The following is a 10222-nucleotide window of genomic DNA, read 5'->3' as shown; positions in this document are numbered from 1 at the left end:
CCCCTCTCCCCCTCCCTCCCCCCTCTCCCCCCCTTGGGGCTTCCACGCATGCGCAGGGAGGGGCCGGCCTGGCTTTTCGGTGAAGTACGGTGGCCCGGAGAGGTCAGATGTGGACGCGAATGGTGGTGAGACGCGGCGTGGTCCGAGCCGGCTCGCTGGCAGGTAACCACGAGCGGAGGCTGAGCTGGGCGGCGGGAGCGGCAAATGTGCGGTGGGTTGAGGGACCAGGAAGGCGGCGGAGTCCGAGAGGCAGGGCGGGGTGAGGCGAGGCAGGCCCTAGCTGGCCACCGCTCCGCAGCGTTTCTCTGAAGCGAGTCTCGGGTCTTTGGCGCGTCTGTCGGTCTCTGAGACCCGGTTAGCTTCCTGGCTGCGGATGCCTCGCCCCACCTGGAGGAGAACAGTCTCTTAGGGATGGCTATGGGGGTTCTAGGGCTTTCCTGCAGGATAGCAGTCCTCTCGAGGTCCTTGATTGAAGCAAACCTGGCAGGGGGAAAATGCAGTAGGCACATTGACATGTTTAGTAAGTGTACTTCTGGCTTGACACTGTTCGTGTTGTTGGAGAGAAAACGTGAACCATTTTTGCTTTCATTTTATCAAGGAGAGAGAAAACCGCAAAATGACCAGGGTCACGTTATGCGAAGAAAATCAAGCAAAATAATGGAATCCACTTTGTCTAGTCTTATCAGCGTTCTTTTAGGTAGGTAGTCAGGAAAGGTCTAGAGAATGACATTTGAAGGATTTGAATGACAATCAGCCAGCCAACTCAAGATCAGGGGGAAAATTAAAGGTAGGGTTAATCAGAAGTGCAAAGCTTCTGGTATTGGACCAAGCTTTGCTGCCTAGAGGAACAGAGGAAGACTGGTATGGCTGAAGCAGAGGAAAGAGAGCGACTGGAAAGGAGATTAGGGTGTGGGCAGCCAGCAGATCTTGCAGGACTTTATAAACCATGCCGGGGGATTATTATAGTCTCTCAGTGAAGGTCACTGGCTGCTCAGTGGAAAAAGCTGTTATGGGGAGCTGGACTACTTGATGGGGATGTGATGTGTTAAGGTGTTTTGTTGCAGGTGCCAAAGTGCTCCATTTGTCTCTATTCTAGGATGTTGATTTATTTTTCACAAGTACATGTTTAGTGCCTTCCACATGAGTTACCTGTAGTTTTCTATGAGCAAACTGGGCTCAGTTGAAAGTCAACATCAAGGATGGAGGGGAACCAAACTAGAAAATATTTGACGACAATACAATGAGATAAATACTGGTTTTTTTTACAGGGAGCATTGGGCCAGGCTGCCTGAACCTGACTTTAATTATATGTGTTTTCTGGGACAAATGGATTCTAAATTGAAGGTTGAGGGTGTATGGGACAAAGCTGAGTGTGATTTCCTCAAAAAATGTGGGTTATAGGAAGACTAGGTTTCTTCCAATTGCAGTCTTCAGGGACCTCAGAGAAAACTTGGGAATTAATCAGTTTGCAAACACAGAAGTGAAGGGACCCCAATGGGCAGATCTTGAAGGACCTGTTAGGCCATGTTTTCAATTCAGGACTTTATCCTAAAGAAAGCTGAGAGGTTTTTCAGTTTATGGATGCAGGCTGGGCCAAGATAAGAAGGAATCTGTAGAAGTGATAGACTTCAGCCTATCAGGATAGAAACAGAGTGAGGAAGGGTCCCAAGATGCCTGAGGTGATACAGATATCAGCCCAGAAGAATATCTTTAATAACTTTTAAGTAAATTAGACCAGATTGCAAGTCACACAAAAAGTTTTTAATCACTTCTAGCTACTAATTTAGACCAAAATTCCTGTAGAAACTAGAGTTATGTAACTGTATATTAAAAAACAGATGCTACTCTGCAGGCAGTTTCAGAAGATGTCACCAAGAATGTGGGGCAGTGGTACTCTGTGAAAAACTAACACCCAGTGACAATAGCAAACACTATTCTGAAGGATTTTCATATTTTCCAAAGCTTTTTAATAATCCATTTTATCCTTTGTGCTTCTCACCAGTCATACTTTGTAATTTCAAATCTTGAAGTTTCTCTTTAAAATAGGCAGTAAAATTGTGTTGATTATTTACAATCTTTTAAACTTTCAGTGTCTTTTTCTACATAAGAAAATAACTGCAGAGCTAGAGAGATGGCTCAGTATTTAAGAGCACTGGATGTTCTTGCAGAGGACGTGGGTTCAGTTCCCAGCACTCACATGGGGGCTAACAACCCTCTGTAACTCCAGTTCCAGGGTACTGATGCCCTTTTCTGGCCTGCACAGGCACTGCATGATACAGGTCCCGTAACATGGAGGCAAAATGCTCACATGCATAAAGATTAGTAAATACATAATATTTTTTAAAAGAAGATAGCTGCACATCAACAATATGGTTGCCTAAACAAGACCTGCATAATGGCAAGACTAGTGGGCATGTCAGTGAGAATGGGAGGAGTTTCACAAGGCCATACCCTTAGATGAAGAGCTGCAGGCAGTCAGTGGCTGCTGAGATGGAGAAAATCAGTGTTCTCCAGGGATGAACCTCTTCATGGGTTGTCCAATCCCAAATGGTCAGCCCTAAGCACATGTGCATATTGGCAGCACTAAATGGACTCAGTAGGGTTTTGCTTGTGTTTGTGTGTGTGTGTGTAAAACAATTATAATTAAAGAAGAGGTCATGAATTTCAGAGAGAGTAGGGGGTATATAAGAGGAGTTGGAGGGGGTAGAGGGAGGGGTGAAATGTTATAAATACAGTGTTCATGTATGAATTTTTCAAAAAAATTTTTAAGTTAAAAAAATAGCCACATACATTTATTTTATTAAAAATTAAAATTGATGATTGGACTTTGTAGTTTCTAGAAATAAGTCCTGTCTTATTTATTCACATAGTATAAGTGATATTCATACACTGAATTGTATTAAGGCCTAGTAGCTCTTTAAACAGTGCTACCAATTAACTGTCTAGGCTGGCATGCAGCAAAGGCAGACAGTCTTCAGGGAGCACATTCACCTCACTGAAGTTGAGCCACTCCTTTAAGTTGTTTCCCCACTTCCATCAGAAGTAGATGGGGTTTCTTTGGTTTCATTTTATGGCTTTTTAAAAGAAAATAGTTTTGAGCCAGGCATGGTGGCATATATCTTTAATCCCAGCACTCGGGATGCAGAGGCAGGTGGATCTGTGAGATCAAGGCCAGCCTGGTCTACATAGTGAATTCCAGGCCAGCTGTGTTACAGGGAGACACTGTCTCAAAAAAAAAAAAAGAAGAAGAAGAAAGAAATTAATAGTTTTGATTTCTCCCATTCTTCACAGCTCTCAGAAGATATGATTTTATTTATTCATTTTTTTTATTTTTTTCAATTTGTTTTTATTAAATTTCGTTGTTTCATATAGAATATCTCAAATAATCTGAATCATCTTTATAGCCCTGTCCCTACCAGCACCCTCCCTTAGCCTCCCCACTGGAACCCATATACCCTGTCCTGGGTGTTAAGGCCCACTGTGTCAAGTCAGTGTCCCTGGCCATTCCCCAGTGCAAGTCCATCCACTTGCGGTCTAGATATGATTTTATTTATTCACTATCCAAACACCTATCATTTTCTTTCTATTTTCTTTTCTTTTCTTTTTTTTTTTTTTTTTTTTTTTTTTTTTTTTTTTTTTTTAACAGAGCATAAGGCCGGAGTTTATTTACAGAGGAATGGGCACCCTCATTACAGCTGCACTGGAAAGTCCACACTTTAATATAGATCCTGTGACTTCCTGACAGCTGCAGAAAATGGTGAGAGAGGTGCCTCTTGGCATTCTCAGCTTCTATATCCTTAGCCCCTCCCCCACATGTAGCTAAGGTCAACTGATTGGGTGGGAGGGGTAACTGACTCCCCCCTTGACTCCTTGATGAGTGTGGGAAGGAGGTGTGACTATAGCTTGCCAGCATAGTGGTTGGAGGACACTTCCAGTTAACATTCCTCCCCTTCCTCAAGCTTTTATATTCTTTCTGCCAACCTCTTCCGCAAAAGTCTCTGAGCCTTGGAGAGGATGGTAGGGGTGGGATGATCCTCCTGTTGTGACAAGGTACTGAACTTTCAGGTTTCTGCATCGTCTGTTTTCCATGGGTTGTTGGCCCATTTCAGTGGGATTCCATCTACTATAAAAACACAAAACACAAGAAGCAAGAACCTCTAAACAGTGGCTTAACCTATGGGTATAAACACAAATGCTTGGATGGTACTTTAGCAGGTACATCACATCCACCTAACAGAACAATTGCAGTGGCTTTCCACTGGGGCCTATATTCTCCCCTGCCATAGGGGGTTGGTCTGGTCTACAGTACCAGATGTGTGTTGCACCCTAGGAGCAGGCATTATATCCAATCAAAAATTTGCTGGTTGTACATACACTTGACATGCTACTATGGCACCAGCAGGAACATCTTGTTTGGTATGTTGATAATACAACATGTGAGGTCCACCGTTGAGCAAAATTATAGGGGATGATTCTCCCCCAGTCATCTGCATATCGCCTTTTGGCACCATGAAAGCCACCCATCCAGTGGCAGGGAGTTTCCAGCTTAGCCCAAGCTTAATTTCTCCCTCTCCTGCACTCATAACAAGCAGTCTCTTCAGCAATAGGGTCCCTCCATCCACTTCCAGTGTACAACCAACATTATTGGCAGTGGCCTTTATTGTTTTAGGGACCTCCAGGGCCCCTCAGTCCAACAGCTCATAGGGGGACAACCCACCTCTGGCATGGGGATTTTCATTTAACAACCGTATTCCTTCTGGAAGGGCTTTCTTCCATCCTCATAGGGTTCCTTCTGTGCTTAAGGCTTTTTTTTTTTTTACTGTGTATATGGAGAATTTTTATTTTCCCTTTATTCCCATAGTTCTTTGTATAGCCCTCCTTACCCCCAGCCTTTAACTACCCCCTTTTTACATATTTCTCCTTTAGTAGCACCTTTATCCTATTCTCTCTTGCGTTCCTTCTTTCCCTTTACCTCCCTGGTTCCCTTCCATATTCCTGGTTCCTGCAGTTGCATCAGGATGTGCACTCACATATAAGGATTTGGTGCTAGGATCCACAAATGAGGGAGAACATACGTCTTTTGTTTTTCTGAGTCTGTGTTACTTCACTTAGTTTAACAGTTTCTATATCTATCCATTTACCTGCAGATTTTATTATTTCATCTTTCTTTACTGCTGAATAGAACTCCATTGTGTAAATATACTACATGCCATTTCGTTAACCACTCATCAGTTGAGGGACACTTAGGTTGCCTCCATCTCTTAGCTATTATGAAAAGAACAGCAACAAACATGGTTGTACAAGTGTCTCTACACTTGGAAGAGTTATTTATTCATTTTTATTTTATGTCTATGTGTGTTTTACCTGCATTGTATGTTAAGTGTACCACATGTATGCAGTACCTGTGGAGGCCAGAAGAGGCAGAAAAGGATGTTGGGTGTTAGCTGTAATGTGAATGGTAGGAACCAAACCCAGGTCCTCTCTAAGACCAGCAAATGCTCTTAATGTCTGAGCCATCTCTCCAGCCATTTGGAAAATTTACAATCCAGGGATATTTTGAGTAACTAAATACTATGTTTAGTAAGTGAAATCTCTCATTGTAACTGTAATAAATAAGCTTCTACATCCTTAGCTAAATTACCAGTCTGTCCTAGAAATAAAGTAAAAGACTTCCCTGTCCCCGTAATCCACTAATTGTTTAGATATCTTATTCTTCCTATTATATATTCTGCTTTGGATGTTCATTCTGACTACCATTTATTCTGCTAGAAGCCAGTTAAACCAATTCCATATTCTTTAACTTTGCTTTTAAGTCATGACTTTACTACAGGAAACAAGTCTACACAGCAGCCAAATGAGATATATTGTGTTTTTCCCCCACTGCAAACTACTGGTTAGAATAGGAAAGCAACTCCAAATAAGTTACACACTCACTGCATTCGATCTCAGATTCTGCTGAACAAACCCATGCCACTGTTTGTCATGAGAAACCTCAGGAAAAATCCCACTGTATTTTGATGATGGGCTTTCTCTCTGTGGAGAACCAGAATCATGGAAATTAAGCAAATTTATTTGGCTGTCATGGTGTAATCCTTCAGGCAGTTGGCCTGCATAAGCCAGTTTGTGGCATGCATGTACCTATACACACATGCATATCACATCACATCACATCACATCACACATACCAATAAACTATGAATTAAGTAGGAGCAGGAGCTAGTGAGATGGTTCAGCAATTAAGAGCATTTATTGCTCTTCCAGAGGACTGGTGTTTAGTTCCCAGCACCCATGTCAGGCATCAGTATATCTTGTAACCACGTACATTCCAGGGGATCCAAAGCTCTGGGGGCATCTGCACACATGTGACATACACTCACATAGACACACACACACACACACATATGTAAATAAAACTAAATCTAGATTCATTGGAGGAATGCTCAACCCCAAATATATCAATTATGATTCATTTGGTCTCTGTAGAGTATAGAGAATTTTTCCCAATGATTCCTAGTGATTTAAGTGTTTGACCACTGCCCTACAGCAGTGTTTGGTCCCTAAAGCAGTTGGTGGTAGAGGGATTAGGAGTTTGTGCTCTGGATGAGAATAGACACCATTCTGGTTGGGACTGACTGAGGACCTGGGAGTGATGAATAAGGCTGCCATAGACACAGATGTCACCCAGTAACATCCCATCATTTGTCTTGTAGCCTTAGTTCAGCTGTAACTGACCAGAGGAGGTGATGGGGAAGAGTAGAGAAAGTGAAATCTCACTGTAAGCTTTGGTCTCACTGGCCCAGCAAACAGGATGCTGATGTAAGGGGCACTCACAGGGCATGAAGTGGTGGAGAGGCATGGGTAAAGAAAGCATTCATGAAAGATGTCTTTCTGAAGGTCCACTCGGTCACATTTTAGTAATTAAGAGTAGAAAACTATTATTTTATTATCAATATGGTAGAGATGTTCCATTTAAAAAGTGCTTAATACAGTGATATAAACCCAGGTAACTCAACTTTCTCATTAGTAAAATCAAGTACATTGGTCAGAAGTTTTCTAAGTGTCATCTCTGGTCCAATTCTTGGAGATTCCTAGACATACAAAATCAGAATCTGGGCTGGGGAGGGCTGGTCACACTGCTTGTGTTCTAACTTCCTGGGAATTCTGGTCCTAGAATTTGAGAACGTTTGTCTAGATCATATTCAGGATTCTTCTAGCACTAAAACTATGGTGGTGGTTGTTTTTAGTGGTGCTAGGAATGGAACCTAGGGCTTCATATGTACTAGACAAATTATCTACCACTGAGCAACATCCCAGCTCAAAACTATTCTGATGACCAATTTAAATCTTTGATATATTAAGAAAAAAGTTCTCTTTTGGAGTGGTCTAATGACAGAGCTATTTGGGAAAGATCAAGTTCATATTAAATACTATATTCCCTCTTATTCCAGGCCTCTAACAACAAAGCCATTTTATTACTTACCTAAAACAATACAGGCTTTTCCTGACCTCATACAGATACTTGCATCTACCCAGTTAAAGGTGAACTGGGATGACCCTAGGCAGATTGCCATGTGACTTGCTTTTGTGCCATTTCTGGCCTTTGAGATCACACCCTGTCCTGCCTTCAGAGGTCCCATGTCTCTGTTAATTGCCACATGCTTCATTTTTTATCAAGAATCTGCTAGCCAGTGTTTTACTTCCACTCCCTTAAAGGAAACAGGGAAAAGGAGATATCTTTCTTGACCTTATTTATTCATTTTTAACAAGAAGAAGAATGTGAGGGTCAGACTCTGACGTATAAAAGAACCCTTGTATTTAATGTAGCCCTCCACCATCCTGTGAGCTAGGTGCCATCACTGTCCCCCTTAACCATGGAAAGAGACTGAGGCTTACAGAGTGGCTTGCACCCAGGATGGCTGATTCAGTTAAGCTGAGTGACAAGAATTTTCAGTCTCTTGTGGATATTCCATTTTAACAGGGAAATTGTTTTAGGGTCGGTGAGATGGCTCAGTAGATAAAGGCACTTGCCACTTATCTGACAACCTGAATTTAATTCCTTAGGACTCAAATGATGGAAGAAGCAAACCAACTATTTTAAGTTGTTCTCTGACCTCACAATGCATGTTGCTCCCACCCACATAACATAGACACATGCGTTCACACACATATACAAAAAATTTTTTTAAGTTTTAAAGTTTTGAATATTAAGTCTTTGCTCTGTAACTTGAGTTGTCAGCCTTTTCGTTAATGCCAACACATTCCTAGCTAGTAGAATCCCAGGGCAAGTTTATTCAGAAGACAATTCATAAGCACTTTTATACAGTTTAAGATTTCTCAGTCTCAGCAGCGACTAGGCATTTGTTCTCCAAATCCAAATTTTCAGTTCTCCTTCCATAGTTACCATATTAGAAACTCCTTGGATAAGGCCCTGCAGTTTACATTTATAGCCTTTTAAGTGAGAAGACCCAGGCCAAAGTTTATGCCCCATTGCCTAGGGGTAGTGCAGTGGCCTGTGGGCAGAGACTGCTAGCTGTCCCCTGTAAGCCTGAGGGTAATGAGAACCCCAGTTCCCCATACTTGAAAGAGTGGCTGTGTTCCTTCCCTACCACCTTCATTCTGATCTCCTGATGGAGCCTAGCTTACTCCTCACTGAGAAAGGGGAAGAGGGAAACTAGTCAGGCAAAGGGAAGGAACCCAACACAATGGAGGTGGATGCTGCTGAAGAGTTAAACAATACCCATCTGTTTATTTTAATTTTTATTATTTTTGGCAAAGTTATTGTGGGTCACAGTGATGGGTGGTTGCATTAGTCACTTTTCTGTTGATGTGAATGAAACATTGACCAAAGCAACTTGTAGAAGGAAGAGTTTATTTGAATGCGGCATGGCGGGGAGGCGTGGTGGCTGGAGCAAGAGCAGGAGCAACAGAAGTTAAGTTCTTATATCTTCAAGCACAGGAAGCAAGAGACCAACTGGACATCTGGCAGGGCTAAGAACTCTCTAAGCCCACCCCCAGTGACATGCTTCCTTCAGGATAACCACACCTTCTAAGACCTCCAAAACAGGGCCACCATCTGCAGACAAAGTCTCCAAATACTTGGAGCCTATGGGGGATATTTTCATTCAAATCACCACAGTGGTGAAGGAATTCACCCAAGTCAGATCAGAGTGAAAAAGACAAGTTCGCTGAGCATTTGGCCAGAAAGCAGTGGGTAGAGTACTAGCAGAAGACTCTGAACTGAGTTCACTGACTGGCTGTTATGTACTAGAGCTGTTGTCATTGTTAGTTTTGATTGTCCAACAGTTCCAGTAAAGAGAATGGAGAACTGAAAGGTGGATCCAGGGAGTTAGTCAAAGCAAAATAATGTGGTCTCTATATTGATTAAGAAATTCTAGTTCCTGCCAAGGCCAGAGTCCTAGAGAAGACTCTTCCATAGAGATGGAAAATATAAGAGTCTGCATAGCCTCTAGGTCCTTGTCAGTCAAGTTTAAGAAGTGACTTTAAGTATTGAGATGACACCCCCCCACACACACACACACTTTGAGCAAGAGAGTCAGTCCCCTTTTTTCAGTATCCCATGTTTCTAATATATGTGTAGGCCAGGTGCAGGATACATGGATTTTGACAGTTTTGAATGTTTCCTAGTTGCTACAGTTATAACAGTCCAGTGAGGGTCCCTGTGGGTCAGGGGAAGAGGTCTTAATCAACTTAGGATTTAGTGTATATGATGGGACCATGTAGGGAGGAAGGTGGGAATGGGGGAAGGGTTGGGAGATGGGGGTGTGACCTGTTCTGGCATAGGCGTAGAACTGATTCGCTGCTGCCATGTATTGTGCCTGTTGCTTGTCACATTCCCTGTCTTGGTCCTTCTGGTCAGTGAATACTTTGAAGGCTTTATTTAGTAAAATGGAAGGAAGTTGAGGTCTCTGTCTAGCTGAAGTTTCTGTCTGCTATCTGAGGAGACTCGGGGTCTCTGTTTATTTGATGAAGCTTTTGTCTGCTCTCCAAGGAAGCTTGGCTGATGAAATGGTCTGAAAATGGTAAGGCCTTAGGAACTCTTCCTTCCAAGTTAGTATGTGTATGCACAGTCATGGCCATCTGGAGTGAAATAGGCTGGCCTCTCAGTGGGCCTGTGTTACTTCTTTCAGTTTAGTGTAATTCATACCTTCTATTAAGCATGGGAGCATGTAATTAGGGTTTTCCTTGTCTAGATGCCTATCCT

At 42.5% G+C, this 10222-nt stretch overlaps 1 protein-coding gene across 4 annotated transcripts in view; it reads left to right on the top strand.

The window, feature by feature from the left end:
• Positions 1–17: 17 nt before the first annotated feature.
• Lins1 (lines homolog 1) overlaps positions 18–10222 on the top strand; it is a 28772-nt gene continuing 18567 nt past the window's right edge. For all 4 annotated transcript variants that reach the window (XM_008849534.3, XM_008849535.3, XM_008849532.3 and 1 more), the window contains exon 1: positions 18–162. The gene's annotated coding sequence lies outside the window, so the exon portion shown is untranslated. The remainder of the gene's footprint in view (positions 163–10222) is intronic.

This window comes from Nannospalax galili, unplaced genomic scaffold (assembly GCF_000622305.1).
Source record: "Nannospalax galili isolate Female #2095 unplaced genomic scaffold, S.galili_v1.0 scaffold124, whole genome shotgun sequence".
In the NCBI taxonomy this organism is placed as follows: Eukaryota; Metazoa; Chordata; class Mammalia; order Rodentia; family Spalacidae; genus Nannospalax; species Nannospalax galili.
This window is presented reverse-complemented; position numbering and strand designations above follow the sequence as displayed.